The sequence below is a fragment of the Macrobrachium nipponense genome, chromosome 11, assembly GCF_015104395.2.
Source record: "Macrobrachium nipponense isolate FS-2020 chromosome 11, ASM1510439v2, whole genome shotgun sequence".
NCBI lineage: Eukaryota > Metazoa > Arthropoda > Malacostraca > Decapoda > Palaemonidae > Macrobrachium > Macrobrachium nipponense.
Window position 1 is genome coordinate 7,582,663 of NC_061087.1, and position 18,381 is coordinate 7,601,043.

The 18,381-nt window shown below is 36.2% G+C and overlaps 1 long non-coding RNA gene across 1 annotated transcript in view; it reads right to left on the minus strand.

Moving 5' to 3' along the window:
- Window positions 1–17,784, minus strand: part of LOC135218813 (uncharacterized) — a 452,114-nt gene extending 434,330 nt beyond the window's left edge. Inside the window, exon 1 of the long non-coding RNA XR_010315377.1 lies at window positions 17,569–17,784. This is a non-coding gene — a long non-coding RNA (uncharacterized LOC135218813). The remainder of the gene's footprint in view (window positions 1–17,568) is intronic.
- Between the last annotated feature and the right edge of the window lie 597 nt (window positions 17,785–18,381).

An 18,381-nucleotide genomic window follows, 5' to 3' on the forward strand; every position in this document is an offset into this window, starting at 1 on the left:
ACCTTGAATACGCTTTCTGGTCTCTCCAAATGATCATTTCAACGCTCCTTATCATCAATCATTATCCAAATTCATATTTTTTTGGAGTGCATTCTGCCGAGAAAACAAAACACATAAATACACAACCCACCCAATCTCTCTCTCTCTCTCTCTTTAGAGGGCGATAATGGTGACTATGAGGATAGCTAAAAATAACACACTGTATTTACTGTAATTAGGGGAAAACGTAGCTCATAGATTCATGAATGAATCATACCAAAGATTACAGTTGACTGTGAATACCGATTATTCCAACTCTAAAGTATTGGGTTCATTTTCAATAACCATTTAATAACCATTCTTTTTCATTAATGGCCCAACGTGGAATCAGAGGAATTTATTTCTGGCGATTAGAAATTCATTTCTCGATATAATGTGGGTCGGATCACACAATAAGCTGTAGGTTCCATTGCTAGGTAACCAATTGGTTCCTAGCCACGTAAAAATCTCTAATGCTTCGGGCCAGCCCTAGGAGGGCTGTTAATCACCTCAGTTGTCTAGTTAAACTCAGAAATACTTTTTTTTATTAATAGCCATTGTTCGCGAACGTTGGTTACAAAACCTATAAGTTTTCCTGTGTTATAAAGCTTATTCTGTTAATGGCCTTTGACTTGTTCTATATGAATGTGCACTTGTAATTAATATTATTATGGATAATAATAGACAATCATGGACATAATCACACATCCACACAGAATACTTCTTTCATATTACACAAAATAATTACAACGTTGTCATTTTGAGAAAAACGTCAATATATTCACAACGTTGTAATACAAAAGCGATGCAACGAAAATAACAAATACGATTACAATGATTTCCCTTCTCATCATTAAAACATTAATATTGGCATTCGCGATGCACACTAAATGTTGTAATATCTAAGTAAACAATTCAAGATGACAATAATTACAGGACTTTTTTTATTCAACATTTCTCATTACATTTCTGAAAAAAAGCTAAACATTTTTACTTATTCATGGGCTTTAGAAGTTACCTTATCTACAAAAAGAGGGCCTTACTCCGGTATAAACAAAATGCTATCGGCAAACACACCATGGGAAAATTACGGCATTAATGTAATAATCATTAAAATATGTATACACACATATGCATCCACACACGAATTATATATACGTGTATATAGCCTATATGGATGTATGTAAGTATATGTATATATGTAGAGTTGCGTGAGCGCATGCATGTGTTTATGTATATTTTCACTATTACTACATAAATACGTACAGATATATGTATACATATGTATATATATATATACATATACAATATATATATATATACATATATATATATATATATATATATCATTAGCGTATGTGTGGATGCATGTATTACCCAACACATACACATAGTACATATACAGATACCCTTTGCGACGGTCATCCTCTGAATTGAATTCCGTTTCGAGTCGCAGCTGTCGCTGGCCGCGAGAGATAAACTTCGGCTGTAAATCTCTGTGGCTCCACCGTGCATCCAAGCAGAGCAGAGGAGAATACAAGTGAACAGATCGTGTATAGTAACCCATAATTGCCACCAGATAAAAACCTTCGTTCGCGGCCGTTGTATTTATCGTCCGAAGGTGGGAATCCGATAGGATCTAGTTTCCCTGGCGTCGATGTTAGAATAATCGCTACAGCGGTGAAACCTGTAATCATTCCGAGAAGAACTTGCTAATATTCCGCGGCATATTGAAATAATATTATAAGTTTAAAAGAAAGAGAGAGAGAGAGAGAGAGAGAGAGAGAGAGAGAGAGAGAGAGAGAGAGACTGGGGTATACAGAAATAATATTACTAGTTTAAAAGTATTGGAGAGAGAGAGAGAGAGAGAGAGAGAGAGAGAGAGAGAGAGAGAGAGAGACTGCGGCGTATTGAAATAATATTATAAGTTAAAAGTAAGAGAGAGAGAGAGAGAGAAAGCACTGGATAGAGAGACAGACAGACAGACAGACAGACAGACAGACACAGAGAGAGAGAGAGAGAGAGAGAGAGAGAGAGAGAGAGAGAGAGAGAGAGACTGCAGTATGTAGAAAAAATATTATAAGTTGAAAAGCACTGGAGAGAGAGAGAGAGAGAGAGAGAGAGAGAGAGAGAGAGAGAGAGAGAGAGAGAGAGAGAGAGGTAATATATTTACAGATTTATTGGGCTCATCAATAACATCGTCACTGACCCAGAAAGAAAATAGAAAATTATATCTGGATTATGTGAAAAAAAAAAAACAGGACAGGGGTAACAAGGAGACACTTGGATCGTTCTCAGCTGTTATCAAGCCTTTGTGTCGTTAAGATAAAATAAAAATTTTGTAACATCGCAAAATCTAAAGTTTTACGTGGAAACATGATTTATTGCCACCCTTTTATTTATACTTGTATAACGAAAAATATACAAAAATATTTTTAAAAATATATACACCTAACAAACTTCAAAGATTAAAATCATCAACGTCATCGTCATTATAAAGCACTACCGAAAATAACCTAAATTCCAATTCACGAGTTCTGTCGGTCCCCAGAAAAAATAAATAAATAAGTAAAAACTGTTGTTTAGAAACAGTTTTGACCAATTGACAAGAATGCCGTTGGCCAAGTAATAACCAGCCTTACAAAACACACAGAAACAAGCATAAAATAACCAGGTGTGAAAAAATAACAACAGGAACTGCGTATTAACTTGTATATGACGCTGCGACAGGTAACAAAATATGACACGTATAATTACACTTAAGTGACAAAGCAATGGGGGAGGGGGGATAAGGAGAAGAAGAAGAGGAGGGGGCGAGGGGGGGGAGGAGGAGGAGAAGGAGGAGGAGGAGAAGGAGGAAGAGGAGGGTAAGAAGAGGAGTCAGAGGAAGGTGAGTCCTCCCCCTCCTTCACTCCCCCAGCGACATCCAAGCATTCGTGTGTTATCTTTGGTAATAGCAGTCTTTTAACGCGAGCGCATTATATGCATTATTACTACCGAAAATCGCTAAATCACCATCTCTCTCTTTTTCTCTCGCGAAGCACCTGCTTGGAGCTGCCAAAACACGTCGCGAAGATCTCGTATATATTCCGAAATTAAATTTAATTACAATGATAACGCCGTTGCATCAGCATATGCCCTAGCGGCTAGCTGTACTTGCAGTTCGCGTCCAGCGAATTCGTCGCAGCACCAACAATTACGGCGTCGATGACTGGGACTCTGTTATTGGGATGTATAAATTAATCTGGGGAAATTATTTCAGTTTCCTGCTCTTGGATGGTTTTTATATCGTGCCTGAACTTCTCGTAACTGCATCTGAATTAAGAACGAGAACTTGCTGCTTCTCATTACCTAATTAACGCCAACAAGGATGTTACGTTTCTAGTCGGGTTTGGCTACTTGTTATTATTACAATTACAAAGATAAATAAGTGGATTTTTCCACAAAATTTTTATCATAGGTGAGTCTTCCGACTGACAAAGATGGACTTCGTTTGGGGAAGAAATTAATGTCATTTCTACACTTTCAGGGAGGTCAAAAACCAAATATGAATGCAAGCCAAGTCATAAATTTTGAATTATACGAGATATAGTCTTCGTAATGAAGGCTCAGTCAGGGTCGTGATGAAGGTCAAAAGTCAAACAGGAATAAAGTTGGCCATGACTTTTAAAACTATACAAGAATGTCTACATATTTAGCAAGCATACACCACTAATAAAGCTACAAGCAGAGTAAGACCACGTTCAAGTTATTGCGTGGATGTCAAGGGTCAAAATAAATCACTCATACATTTTGAATGATATAATATAGTGACTTCACAGTTTGGATCGATGCCATGTGCAGAGTAAAGTCAAGGTCAAGATAATGCTCAAAGTGAAAGGTCAAATTGGAATTATTTTGTCAAGTTTGTTTGTTTGTCTATTACCAGGATTACTCAAAATGTTGTGTGGGGTTTTAGAAAAAGTTGGGCCCCGTGACCTTCAGTAAGTGACTCAAGTTTAGGAGATAGGAATGTAACTTTTGCGGAGAATGGATATCTCAGGGAGGGATTGCTCAGCCTTGAGGAAAGTTAGCCATCTCTGGATGCTCTTGGATTATTATAAATCAATTAGGATATTGGAAAATAATAAAATGTGGGGTAAGTACTCGTTTGGCATTAAACCTTGAGGGATCTTTCGAAGATCAGTTGTAAGTGATGTTCTGAGCATCGGTACTCGTATTCTTACGTGTGTGTGTATACCGCATAAAGAAGCATGCATAACGCACGATTGATAAAGCGTCCAGAAACTAAGACATGACAATTTCCCCGGTATATAAATCGTACATAAATGTGCTAAATCCCCAATGGGATATTTTCTGTATATTGTTAGTATCTCTCCAACAATGCTATTATCACACAGTAAATTGTTCAATTACTTTCTTTACAACTACAACCCTTTGTAGTATTCCGAGATATTTGCATCTTGGCTTGAGTAAACTCTAGTCAAGTCTTGTGATGTTTATATAGTAAATAAACCATTGTTGGATTCTTCATTGATAACTTTCAGAACGTAAATATACGCCCAGGGATCCTAAGGCATTCAGGCATACGCTAACCGCTGTATACCTTCAGAGAAAAGTTGGAAATATAAAGAGACATACATTTCATTTGAAATTCCTTCGATATTGGCCTAGCATGTAAATTACCCTGGTGATAATGCATGTACTGTCGTTATAGGTAAATTCTGGGCTAGGAAATTTAGATCATTTGTATTAGATAAATGTCACTGGGCAAATATTACACAGAAATTTCTCAAACCTTCCAGTTTTAAGACCATATGGCTGAAAGGAGCACTCGTGAACCTCGGGATTCACTCAAAAGAATGAAATGTCAAAATAATTTTTAGAAGCAGCCAAACCCTTTATGCTCAAAAAAAAAAAAAAAAAAAAAAAAAAAAAAAAAAAAAAACTAATTTTAAACGACACACTGACTCATTTTGCCTTGCTATTTCTAAATTTAATTTTGCGCAAAAATAATGGATAACAACGAACTGAATACGTGGATTACCATTGCTGTTGTAACGCCAGCTGGCAATAACAAAGAATCTTCTGTAACAGAAAAAAGAAAAACCCAGACCAACAGCTAAAAAACAGGTGCTGCGTGGCAGTATCCAAAATACTAATTCACACGCCCATAAACTCCAGCCAAGGTCCCGGAGTCTTCGAAATCACCTTTAATTACCGGGGAAGATCCCATTTTTCCCCAACGAATAACACCTCTTCTCTCAATAAAATCCAAATTCAATTTGCCAATGTTAACCCAGTAAATAAGAAAAGCAAATTCATTATCGCCCACGTTAATGACCGGGTTTAATTAAAGGAGGCGAACCGTTCGGTAGGTAAGCAGCCGAGAGAGAGAGAGAGAGAGCCCAGAGAGAGCTGCATGGAACCCGCCGAGGGCAGCGGGGAGGGGGGGAGGGAGGGAGGAGGGGGCCCCACATCATCTCATGGCGTCGACTTATTTATCGCCGGATAATGAATGCTCATTAACGAGTTTCCCCGAAATAATTACGAACTTTTAACAGACAAAACGTGAGTGAGGAATTACACGGGACTCTCATTCGCGTGAATTTTTATTTTCCAAAATTGTATATAAATTTTTTATCGCGGATTACTCTTTCTTCATCAAAGAGCCAGTGGCTGACGAATCTCGTAAATTACGGGTAATTACAGCGCGGCGGGATATCCACCCAAAAGGGAGCGGCATCTGCCGTCTTTAATAAATTCGGTAAGTGACCTTAATTCTATAGGGGATCATCATCAACCTTCCGTTCATTTGGGGCCGCGTCTCAGTTCGCGCGCTTTTAGGGGGGAGGCTTTTCGCGCACAACGCCACTTGTTGATCATTTGTCCAAGTAATTGCCGAATTTGCCTGATCATTTGCGCCACGGCTACTGGGTGTTTGGCTGGTCATTTCACCAGCGAGTGGTCGTAATTATAACAGGTATGTTCACGAATTGTCACCATATAAGATTGAATAGAGACGCGTCCTTTGTAATTGTCACATTTTTTCACTTTCTCTCTGTGTCAGGGAGGTTGTGCATACTATGTATGTGTGTATACTTTCTCACACACACACATATATATTATATAATTATCTCTCTCTATACATATATAAATATATATATGTATATATATATATATATATATATATATATATATATATATATATATATATATATATATATATACTATTATATGACTGATCAAAAATGTTCTGTTACAACAGAATTCCATCTAATAAAAGGAGCCCATCAAAACGCCAAAACATAGAGAGAAAATACTATATTAAGAGACTGATGTCTCCCTCTTCAGGTAGATGAATGAGTAAAGTTACAGAAAAGGTGGTATTTATACCAAGACATCCATCCACAGGTATAAATACCACCTTTTCTGCAACTTTTCTCATTCATCTACCTGAAGAGGGAGACAACAGTCTCTGAAATATAGTATTTTCTCTCTATATTTTGGCGTTTTATGGGCTACTTTTATTGTATAATAATATTATATAATAGTATATATATATATATATTATAGATAGATATATATATATAATAAGTATATATCTTTGTATTTGTATGTTAGATATTAATACATATTATATATACACATATTATATATATATATATTTATATATATATATATATATATATATATATATATATATATCTATATATATATATATATATAATATATTTAAATACTATAATATATATAAATATATATATATTTGTGTGTGTGTGTGTGTGTATGTTTGTGTGTGTGTATAATATAACATTATGAGGGAGTAGTGCAGAAAGGTACAACTTTCCTGTTTCTCAGCAATCTTCACAGGTCAGGTTGATAGCCCAGTACCCGTGTTCCTTGATCCCAGTAAATGCCGGTACCCAAATGAGCTGGGTGAACTAGTGGGCAGTATGTGCCAGGAGAGATCCAAGGGTTCAGCAAACAAGGGCCAATCGCTGTGGCAATAAGACACATAGACACACATACCAGTTATGTATATGTGTGTGTGTGTGTGCAATTGTAATAGCCACAATGCCTCTTACCTTCTTGAATTCTTTGCTATTTTTTGGATATGCTTCTTACTACAAAGCCTGAAGATCCAAGTTCAAGGACATTTTTCAAGAAATTGTGATGTCAGGTACCGGGAAATGAACCCAGGTCCCAAATACACAAAGAGGGATGGTCAGCAACGTGACCTCTTAGTGATTTAGGGACCTGGGTTCGTTTCCCGGTACCTGACATCACGATTTCTTAAAAAAATTCTTTGCACTTGGGTCTTCAGGCTTTGTAATAACAAGCGTATCCAAAAAAAAAAAAAAAAAAAAAAAAAAAAAAAAAAAAAAAAGAGCAAAGAACTTAAGAAGTTAAGAGGCATTGTGGCGATTACAGTTGCATATGTATCTAGTAAAAAAGTGACCAGTAGCTTCTATATATATATATATATATATATATATATATTATATATATATATATATATATATAAAAGAGAATATCATTGGAAAATGACATGCTTATTTAATGAAGTCATGAGCATCTACCGTAATCTTTTAAGCATATATATATGTATATATATATATATATATATATATATATATATATATATATATATATATATATATATTAGTTTGTGTATATAAGTGTCTCTGTGAGCATATGTAACCAAGATCGAAAAAGTAAAAATAGCAAAAAATTACAAGGGAACGTTAAAAAGCAAATATCCTCAGTGCCATTCAGGTGTAGATTTAAAATGCACGACTGAAAATGGAAATATCACATATTACAAAATACCTCCAATAAAGTCGATTGCATTACGTCCTGATAAATCACACAACAAAAATCAGATGTACATACCCATTAAACTGATTAATAAAAGCGACACATACAACAGACAAGCGATCGAACTAAAACTCCTTATTTACCTTTTATTTTATATATATATATATATATATATATATATATATATATATATATAGTACATATATATATATTGAATAACTTGATCACGAAATATATAAAACGTGATGCTATGTATAAATAAAGGTAATGCGACGGAGGAAAATGAGAAAACGAGAATTGCCGAGTCTCCCCTATAGTAGAGTCGTTAAGACCGAAAGATCTCGGCAGTTCTCGTTTTTTTCATTTTCCTCCGTGGCATTACCTTTATATATATATTATATATATATACATATATATATATATACATATATATATATATATATATATATATATATATATATATATATAATATATATAAGCGTTAGTGTTCGAGAGAGAGAGAGAGAGAGAGAGAGAGAGAGAGAGAGAGAGAGAGAGAGAGAGACACCCCAGGTAGATTAATCCACAATCCTTCATGTCTCACGAAAAAAGAAATTGAGGACGACTATAAAAGGCATCCATCCCACCATCTATCAATCCATTACAACAGCGAGTTATTCGCCCAATAGGCCATCAAGGAAATGACACATCATCGAAGAGAACACTTCCAAGATGAGTTCTTCCGCGCTCGCGAGACAGGTTAATTGCCGAGTACGAAACGTCAACCCAAATACGAAAGAATCGCTTCGTTTCTTGCAGCCCATTCGTTTGTTTTTTTCCCTCAGAATGTCACGCAAGTAGCAGGTTTCGGATTTAAACGAATATAGTCAATCGGCACACCGTGGGAACGAATGGGACACACGATTTGCGATGGAACATGGATCCACATGACGATCCGATGCAACGATCTGTTGCTCTGAAATCGAATGAACAACCTCCTAGGTGAAGGAGTCGTTTTCTAGTATGTAGCACCAAATCTTAGAGTGAAAAGCGCAATTGGACGACTAAAATCGCGATAACGCTCTGCAGGAAAACTAAATCGATTGGTCGCTCGTAAGAAGTCCTCAAAAACTCAAACATGAAATTGGGATCATAAAATTTTTTAGCAAACCGCAGCACAGGTAACACGCCGCAACCTCAGTATCTATTCGTTGTTTGAATCGGTCTAAAGGCCTCTAATTTTCACAGATAAAAGACGAGATTTAAGAGCAGACGTGTAATGAATTCGCTCACCGTAGGCTGTCAATATTTCGACAAAACATTACCTCTAGCTCTGAAATCCCGGATCTTTGACAATTCAAGCAATAACGCATGCTACATGTGTAATACCATTACATTACTGTACTGAGTCTGTTATCAAGTGGAGGAGGAGGAGGAGGAAGGGCGGCGAGTGGAAAGGAATAAGAAAGGACTGCACTCACTTCTTGACAAACTAATAAATAATGTTACTATTAACAATAAAAGGTAGGTAATCAGAAGCAGGCCCTTGGTTATACACACACACGCATACACACGTGAACGTAAATACTAGAACACAAATGTGTGCTGGTATGTTGTGTTGAGAGAGAGAGAGAGAGAGAGAGAGAGAGAGAGAGAGCCCTACTGGGATATTCATGAAACGGAATTTCCTGTATGGGCAATAGGCCCATCTCCCTCATTACCCTCCGATTTCTTTACAACGAATTACACCACGAGAGAGAGAGAGAGAGAGAGAGAGAGAGAGAGAGAGAGAGAGAGAGAGAGAGTCTCTTTCTCTTCCTCTAGGACCTAGGACGCAGAGTCCTCTGAAAGCTTGCCCTCCGAGAAGAAGGAGCAAGAAGGAAGAGGAGCGCAGACAGCTGCAACATGGGATGCTTTTATCGATCACAACTCCGCTAAATGGTTATCATCTTCCCGTCACTGCTGATGCTAAGAAGCCGGGAGTGACTGGCAGTTGCGTAATTTGCGGTCACATGTAATGTAAGAACAAACAAAAGAGGAAAATAAAAAAAATAAAAAATAAAAGATTCTGATAAAAGGGAATGTAATATATATAAAAAGAAGAACTTCGATTCTGGAGAAATCCTTTCGCCTCGGGTGGTTCTTTCGACGCAAATGAGATGTCCGGGGTAATAATTCGCGTCGCTCGAGTTATCATTATATTGGGATAAGTATTGGCGTTTGTGTCTCATTCAGCGTTTCTTATTTACTCTCGAATTCCGGCGATGGAGGACAGTTACGCCGGTACCACCAGAATTACTTTGAATGAGAAACGAAAAAAAAAATCTGTACAAAAATAGCCCTTGAGAGAGAGAGAGAGAGAGACCGAGAGATAGAGAGAGAGGAGGAGGAGGAAGAGAGAGAGAGAGAGAGAGAGTTACATATTGTAAGTTATGAGCCAAGAAGTATTGAGAAAAAATACTGAAATTGTGGGATATATACGTTTATATGTATATATATATGTATATATATGTATGTATTAATAATATATAATATAGTATATATATATATGCACTATATATATATATATATATATAATATATATATATATATATATATATATATATATATATATATATATATATATAAACTCTCCGGAATTTCGTACATTTGTTGTTTCAACATCATCAAAACAGAAATGAGACTTTCTTTTCTCTGATAATTGTTTTTCATCTCACAGAGGGATTCTTGAAATGTATAAAAGACACTGTAGCCCTTAGTTGGAAAGTGCAACTGGCAATTTCTTGAAGATCATAAAATAGGTCGTAATATATTGTAAACACCTCTCCATTTTATATAAATACCGATGAAAGGGGTCAACCCAATATATACTATGTTCATATATGTATTACACAAATATACATGTACATAAATATATATAGGCCTATTTTTATATATCTAATATATGTATATATTTATGTACATATACATGTATATATACATAAATATAAAGGCTATATATATATATATATATATATATATATATATATATATATATATAAATGTGGATGCCGTTCTATTGACATTTATACAATAATGTTGTAAAGGTTACCATAGAGTACGACTTATCTTATCATCTTTAAGAAATTATTTATTGTTCCTTCCAACTGAGGACAATTACTTTTATAAATTTAAATGGCTGGCTCGACAAAACGTGAAAAATTACCACAGAGAAAAAATCTTTTTACGTTCTGATGATGTGAATCAATATCCACGTAATGACGGAGAGTTTAACGGTGCTTTTCAATATTTAGTAAATTGCGAAACTAACAGAGAACGAGCATTACGGGCTCCATGTTTTCGTCACTTTTCCTGAAGGATAATTACAAAATAAATGAATAAATATGGTATAAATATAAACCTAAACACATATATATGTATATCCATATAGACATATATGAATACATACAGACACGCATATATATATATATATATATATGCGTGTCTATATGTAATTCATACCATGTCTATATGGATATACATATATATGTGTTTAGATTTATATTTATACCATATTTATTCATTTATTTTGTAATTATGGTCCACCTTCACGCTGATATATATATATATATATATATTATATATATATATATATATATATATATATATATATATATCAGCGTGAAGGTGGACCATTGGAAACGTTGTAATTCATTTAAATTCTTTATTTCCTACGTTTCGTAATATCATTATTACATCTTCAGGGAATCTGTTAAACAATAAATAAAATTACTTAAAAATTACTCTAAAATTCAATATTTATAAATTACAACACAATTAAAAACACACAGAAACGTACAAAGACTAAAGACTAAAGACCGCTAACCAACCTTATGCCGAGAAGGCAAGAGACAGAATGACAACACATAAATAAAAGTTAGCTCAGGTACAGTTGTGTGGAGGGGGTCTGAGTATTTAACTGGGGTACCAGTTGTTTAATAAATAATGACTCTAGGATAGGCAGTTCATATGCATTGCTTGTTTGGCCTATGATTCGGAAATGGCTTCTTTCTATATATTTTAAAATTTTTTGAATGGTTTCTTATATTAGAATGTTCGGGATTGGAGAGCCTACAGCCAGTACGGAAACTTAATCCCCGATGAGAGTCGATTCTATTCTGACCCGCAGTAACCTCCTCGTGGATCCGACATATGTCCCAGAGTTACACTTAGGGCAAGTATACTTATAGACCACGTTGGAGGTCAAGAGAGGGTCCAGTCGATCTTTATATCTGAAAAGGGAACCGATTGTTAGCGGGTTTATTGGAATTAATTTCAGATTAATGGCACCATAATGTTTGTGAACAATTTGTGTAAACTTTTTCCGAAAGGAGTCATCATGTAAAAACGGGAATTTGGCATAAAAAGCTAATTTTGGTACTGTACATGGTAGTTTCCTTTCTGGATATTTTACGAATAATTGCTTCCCACAGACTTTGTTTTATAAAAAGCTCCGTTTGTTTCTTAACAAACAATTCGCTAATGTCGCCAAACCATGTACAGTACCAAAATTAGCTTTTTATGCCAAATTCCCGTTTTTACATGATGACTCCTTTCGGAAAAAGTTTGCACAAATTGTTCACAAACATTATGGTGCCATTAATCTGAAATTAATTCCAATGAACCCGCTAACAATCGGTTCCTTTTTCAGATATAAAGATCGACTGGACCCTCTCTTGACCTCCAACGTGGTCTATAAGTATACTTGCCCTAAGTGTAACTCTGGGACATATGTCGGATCCACGAGGAGGTTACTGCGGGTCAGAATAGAATCGACTCTCATCGGGGATTAAGTTTCCGTACTGGCTGTAGGCTCTCCAATCCCAAACATTCTAATATAAGAAACCATTCAAAAAATTTTAAAATATATATAGAAAGAAGCCATTTCCGAATCATAGGCCAAACAAGCAATGCATATGAACTGCCTATCCTAGAGTCATTATTTATTAAACAACTGGTACCCCAGTTAAATACCCAGACCTCCTCCACACAACTGCACCTAAGCTAACTTTATTTATGTGTCGTCATTCTTTCTCTTGCCTTCACGGCATAAGGTTGGTTAGCGGTCTTTATTCTTTTTTTTTCGTTTCCGTGTGTTTTTTTAATTGTGTTGTAATTTATAAATGTTGAAATTTTAGAGTAATTTTTAAAGTAATTTTTAAGTAATTTTAAAGTAATTTTATTTATTGTTTAACAGATTCCCTGAAGATGTAATAATATTACGAAACGTAGGAAATAAAGAATTTAAATGAATTACGTTTCCAATGGTCCACCTTCACGCTGATGTGTATATATATATATATATATATATATATAGGATATATATATATATATATATATATATATATATATATATACACCTCATCTTGAAACTCGTCAGCCTCCCATGTTACTAAAAGTTCAAGAAAATAACTATGGCATGGTAATGCATTTAGGGCAGCGTTGCTTTAAGGCTGGTACTCATTCACAACTCGGTGCATGGAGTTGGTAGGGAGGGGAGGCGGTGTCTCTACAACCCTACGCCATATAAACGCCGTTCCGTCCCCTCTTTCATTTAAATACTGAGTGCAAACCGACAAATAAATAAATTATGGAAGTAATGTTTATAGCTTATCCCATAAATACGTCGTTTTGGTAGCAAATAATAAGTATTCCTTCTCATGATATTCGATTCTGAAACTAAATTCCCCTGAAACGTAGGTAGGTACTGATCTTATTTTGCCATTAGAGAAGGCACGTGGAATACTAGCATGGTCACATTAACCAGCTCAATTCTATAAAAACTTTCCAATATATTTTTCAACCTAGCTGAACTCACTACAATATTTTTTTATGATACACCAACACACACACACACACACACACACACACACACACATATATATATATATATATATATATATATATATATATATATATATAAAACATATATATATTATTCTGGCGAAAATGGAATTAGTAGTTGGCAGCGTGATGACGGATGGCTGCCTGTAATAAGTCCAAATAACCCCGTTACATATTATATAATTACTTGGCGATCCAAATGAAAGCTTACTGAAAAACCAATTTCATCCATCAAATATAGGTTATGTCTGCTAATAATGCACTGGAGCTGAGAGGCAATAAATGTGTTCATCAGTTCACAAGTAAATGGCACTGTTGCCGAAGTCAACGTCCTGAAATGAGTTTCGGATATCATCTACTTCATGCAGAACATTTTTAAGTATTTTCCACATATTTTCACCCTAATGGGAATAAATCACATTATATATTGGGTTAAAAATGTACTCATTAACATTTTCTATAAAATAAATTCTATTTAACGCTTGAGACTAGTAAAAATTACTAGAGTATGTGAGACTTTATGGGTAGGTACAGCCAACCAATATCTTATAAGCATCTCAGTTGATATGTGAAGCTAACGGATTTTATGATAACAATGCATACTATTTTCCAAGAGAGGTTATTGAAGGCTCATTTTCAGGCATCTGTTAGCATCTATCTTTTAGAGTTTAAGCAAAGAATCCATTACAACATAATGAGAGAAATTATCTTGGAGATCTAGCAGCAAAAGATTGGCATCTTTTGCTTACTTGGGAAAAAAAAAAAAAAGGAGGCCTTTCTAACTTCTTCCTCTAATTGAGAGAATGCAAACTTGATAAACAATGACACGGCTAAATTCGATTACAACATACAATCACATCATGTCCTCCCAAGAACGATTTTTCTAAGTGTTGGATGGGACTAAAGTTCTCAGTTTGAAAAATGCACAAGCCTAGGTTCCCGTGCTTTTTGCCATATCTACAGAAAACTAGCAGTTCCTTTTAAAGATTATAATTACACATTACACACACACACACACACACACACACACACACATATATATATATATATAATTATATATATATATATATATATATATATAATACATATCACCCATTTTTCAGTAACGTAACTCATAAACCAAAGAATAAATACAAACGGAACATGATTCGCCGACACTCTCTCTCCCTGCGAAATCTGTGTTACCTCTGTTACCCTTGACTACCGCTTCGCCTTTTCTCACCTCTCCAGATAAAATCTGCAGACGATCCCAGGGACGGCATCCATACTAAAGAACCCAGGCGGCCACATCGGACCAAGATAGACACGCATAAGAGAAGCCAGCAGACAAAGATCTTTTTACGGAAAGGAATGGAATACAGAATTCAGGCCTAAGCCAAGAACCGGGACCTTTGAGGTCATTCGGAGCTGGAAAGGAAATTGAGAGTAGGTAGCTTTGAAAGGTGTAATAGGAGAAAAACCTCGCACTTGCACTGAAATAATCGTTAGGAGAGGGTGGTAGCAAGATGGAAGAAGTACAATATGAATGGAGGTACAGTAAGAGGAATGAATAGAGTTGCAGCTAGGGGCCGATGGGACACTGCTAAGAACCTTTAGTAATGACGGACGGACCTACCCCCTAAAGGGGGTCTTTTTACCGTTGCTCTGTCAGCAAGAGCCCACGCTGGGATTGTGCTGATTTATCTTCAACAACAAAGATCTTTCTTAAGGTGCGTCCACACGGTCGAACAATGTCCGACGGACAAACATTGTTACCATATCATAGGCGAAGCAGGATGACGTCATAAGCGTTGAAGCGATGGAAGTAGATCTGGCAATAAACAGTGGTACCTGATGAGGTTGTACACCAGTGCTGGTATTCTGCTCACAAGGCAAAGACCGGCAGACAATTGTTAATTGGTAACAATGTTTGTCCGTCGGACATTGTTCGACCGTGTGACGCACCTTTAGACCTACGCCAGCCAGCGATCCGTTTAGACGCTCCTCTGCAAACGGCCTCCCTTCTCATCGAGAAGTGCAAGGTGGCCTCGCCGCTCCCGATCGGTCATTCTGTGTTTTGCACATGTATTTATGGAACCATACCTCGTTCCAGGCATCCATACCGCGTCCCCCCTGTTGTGGAGGGTGGATTTCTCTATCCATACGTGCTCTGGAACCACGAGTAATCGACACGCCTACTCTTCACGTGTCACCTGTGCTTCAATCAACTCCTATTCATTTATTAGTATCTTGGACCGTAAAAGTCTCTACCACCCCTTAAGGTGCCATCTAAGACGTTTGAGTCCCTACAAACGTTTCAGTAATTTCCAAGCAAATACGTTTCCATTAAATTGCCAAGCAAATATATTTCCATTTCCCTTACTCTGTTACCAGCCTTCAGCCCGTAGAATTTTGTTTAAGGTATGAACCTCACATGGGCCCTTTTATGAGTTCTAGTAACTACTATCAACTGTTGTGCAAAATATATATTTGGTTTTACATTGGTAACTACTCGACAAAACGCATTTACGAGCAGCAAGTGAGGAAAGCATAATGCCAGCCAACACGAAAAACGATTCTATATAAAAATGAAAAAAATTAAAAACCAAAATATCTGTGGCCGGGAAGGTGGTTCTCCGTTTAAATGGGAACAGGCTTATTCGGACCTTGGCTGATTCGGACCATGTACTGGCTCATTCGGACCTTTATCCAGGCTTATTCGGACCTTCATATGATTGGCCATTTTTCTGTGCAGTTTTACATCCTCAACAAGAATTTTAAGTAATATTTATTCGGACGACTGTAATTAACCCCCAGGGGCTCGTACTAAACACGGCGAAATACATTTGACGCCGAAATTCCTGGTGGCTTTCGTATTCGCGGGGACGAACGATGCGGAATGCTTATATAGAAATACCCATTGCTATAATATAAAATTATTAGTATGGGTCCGATTCAGCCTAGCAAATGGTCCGAATCAGCCAAGATTAAGGTCCGAATCAGCCACGGTCCGAATAACCCTGCATCCGTTTAAATTACCTACCTGTAAGGTTCTGCATGTAATTTTCATCTACATATTCCTTGTTTTGAGTAGGATGTCACATTGTGGGCTAGAGCACTGAAAATTACATGTTTCTTTTAATATTAGTATGGTATACTCCAATCTGCGTTAAAATATACCGAAAATACATAAAAAATCGTTCTGCATAAAATAGTATGTATCCGAAATTCATTTCAGGATGTTAACTTTGTTGACCGTGCTGTTAGGACTAATGGATCTACGAACTCAATTTGTTGAACCTCAGCTTGTAGCATTACTATCTATCTACAAGCTGCCTACAACTACTACCCGGTGCATTTTACCAGATTAAAACACAATATAGTCTTCAGTTAATCTTGGTTGCGGGGAGGTAATTACCTGTTGTATTTGGATAAAGATACCTACTTACTTTAATATGTGACTAAAATCTTTTTCCTCCGTCTTTTCTTCATTAGGCCTATCTATTCCTTGTTGTTTTTCTGGATTTTTTTTTTTAAATATTCAACATCATTCAAAAATAACATGCCGAGCTCGTTTTAATGCTTGATCGCTTACATCTTTGTTTTCAAAATGCATGCATGAACAGCATCACCTTAACACTAACACAAATACAGACGTTTCCATTGCCATTTTTCCCTTTTCATGGAGTTGGCGCCCGGCGGGCAAAACCGACAGGTTTTCTGCGGGACTAAAGAATGAAGTTGCTAGCCTAACTTCCCCTTCTTGGCCTCAGCTAATGTTACTACCATGTTAACGAAAACCCAGTGGCCTTCTGCACACATACACTATTTAAATTACTTCAACACACAGCATAAGAGTTCATCGGGAAGGGAATCTGAACAACTAACCTTGGGCTAGAGAGGACAGAATAGGTTGAACTCGTTGTCAGCTACATGGCATTATTTATTCATCATTCCGTTTCCCCATACAAAACCTTAGTCAATTTCTGACACTTGGAGTTATCTTCATGAATTATACACAGAAAATATATAAATCGTTTGCCAATCATCGAAATAAACCATTAATTAGTTGACACTGAGTCACTGACACTCGTAGTAGGCTAAGTGGTAAGCCAGGTAAGGTTTGCTGCTACTGGTCATACTAAATGATAACAAAGAAATAAAGCACGACACAAATTAAATGTGCTTCATATGTTTCAAATTAACAACAGCATTTTAAAAAACAACGATTGATCATTTATTTATAAGTATTAAAAGCTAATGTATTGGAAAAGTTGCGAGAAATATAAAATTTTATGTAAACAGTATACGATAAGTAAGTTTGTACTATAACTCGAAGTCTAGGAAACATTCCAAAACCAATACGAATAGTTCCCGAATCCCAATTTTCGTCTTATGCTTAAAAAAGTTCATTGTCGATAAGAGAAGTCGTTCGCCTAGCATATTATGTACAATTTTTGTAATGATGTTGGAATATCCAAGCGCTTTGTGCATAAATTATTCCTTACTGATTACACTGTAACTGAATATTTCAACATCTGCAAGAAATAAAACAGATCTAAGGTAGGGTTGCTAGCCTAGCCTAAGCCCGAAGACTGACATAAATTTATGGGGACGCAATCTTATGAATTCTACGTCGTTTGAAATTAATCCGTTTGGTGTTACTGAAACTGTCAAGGTAAGTCAAATAATACCTATTGG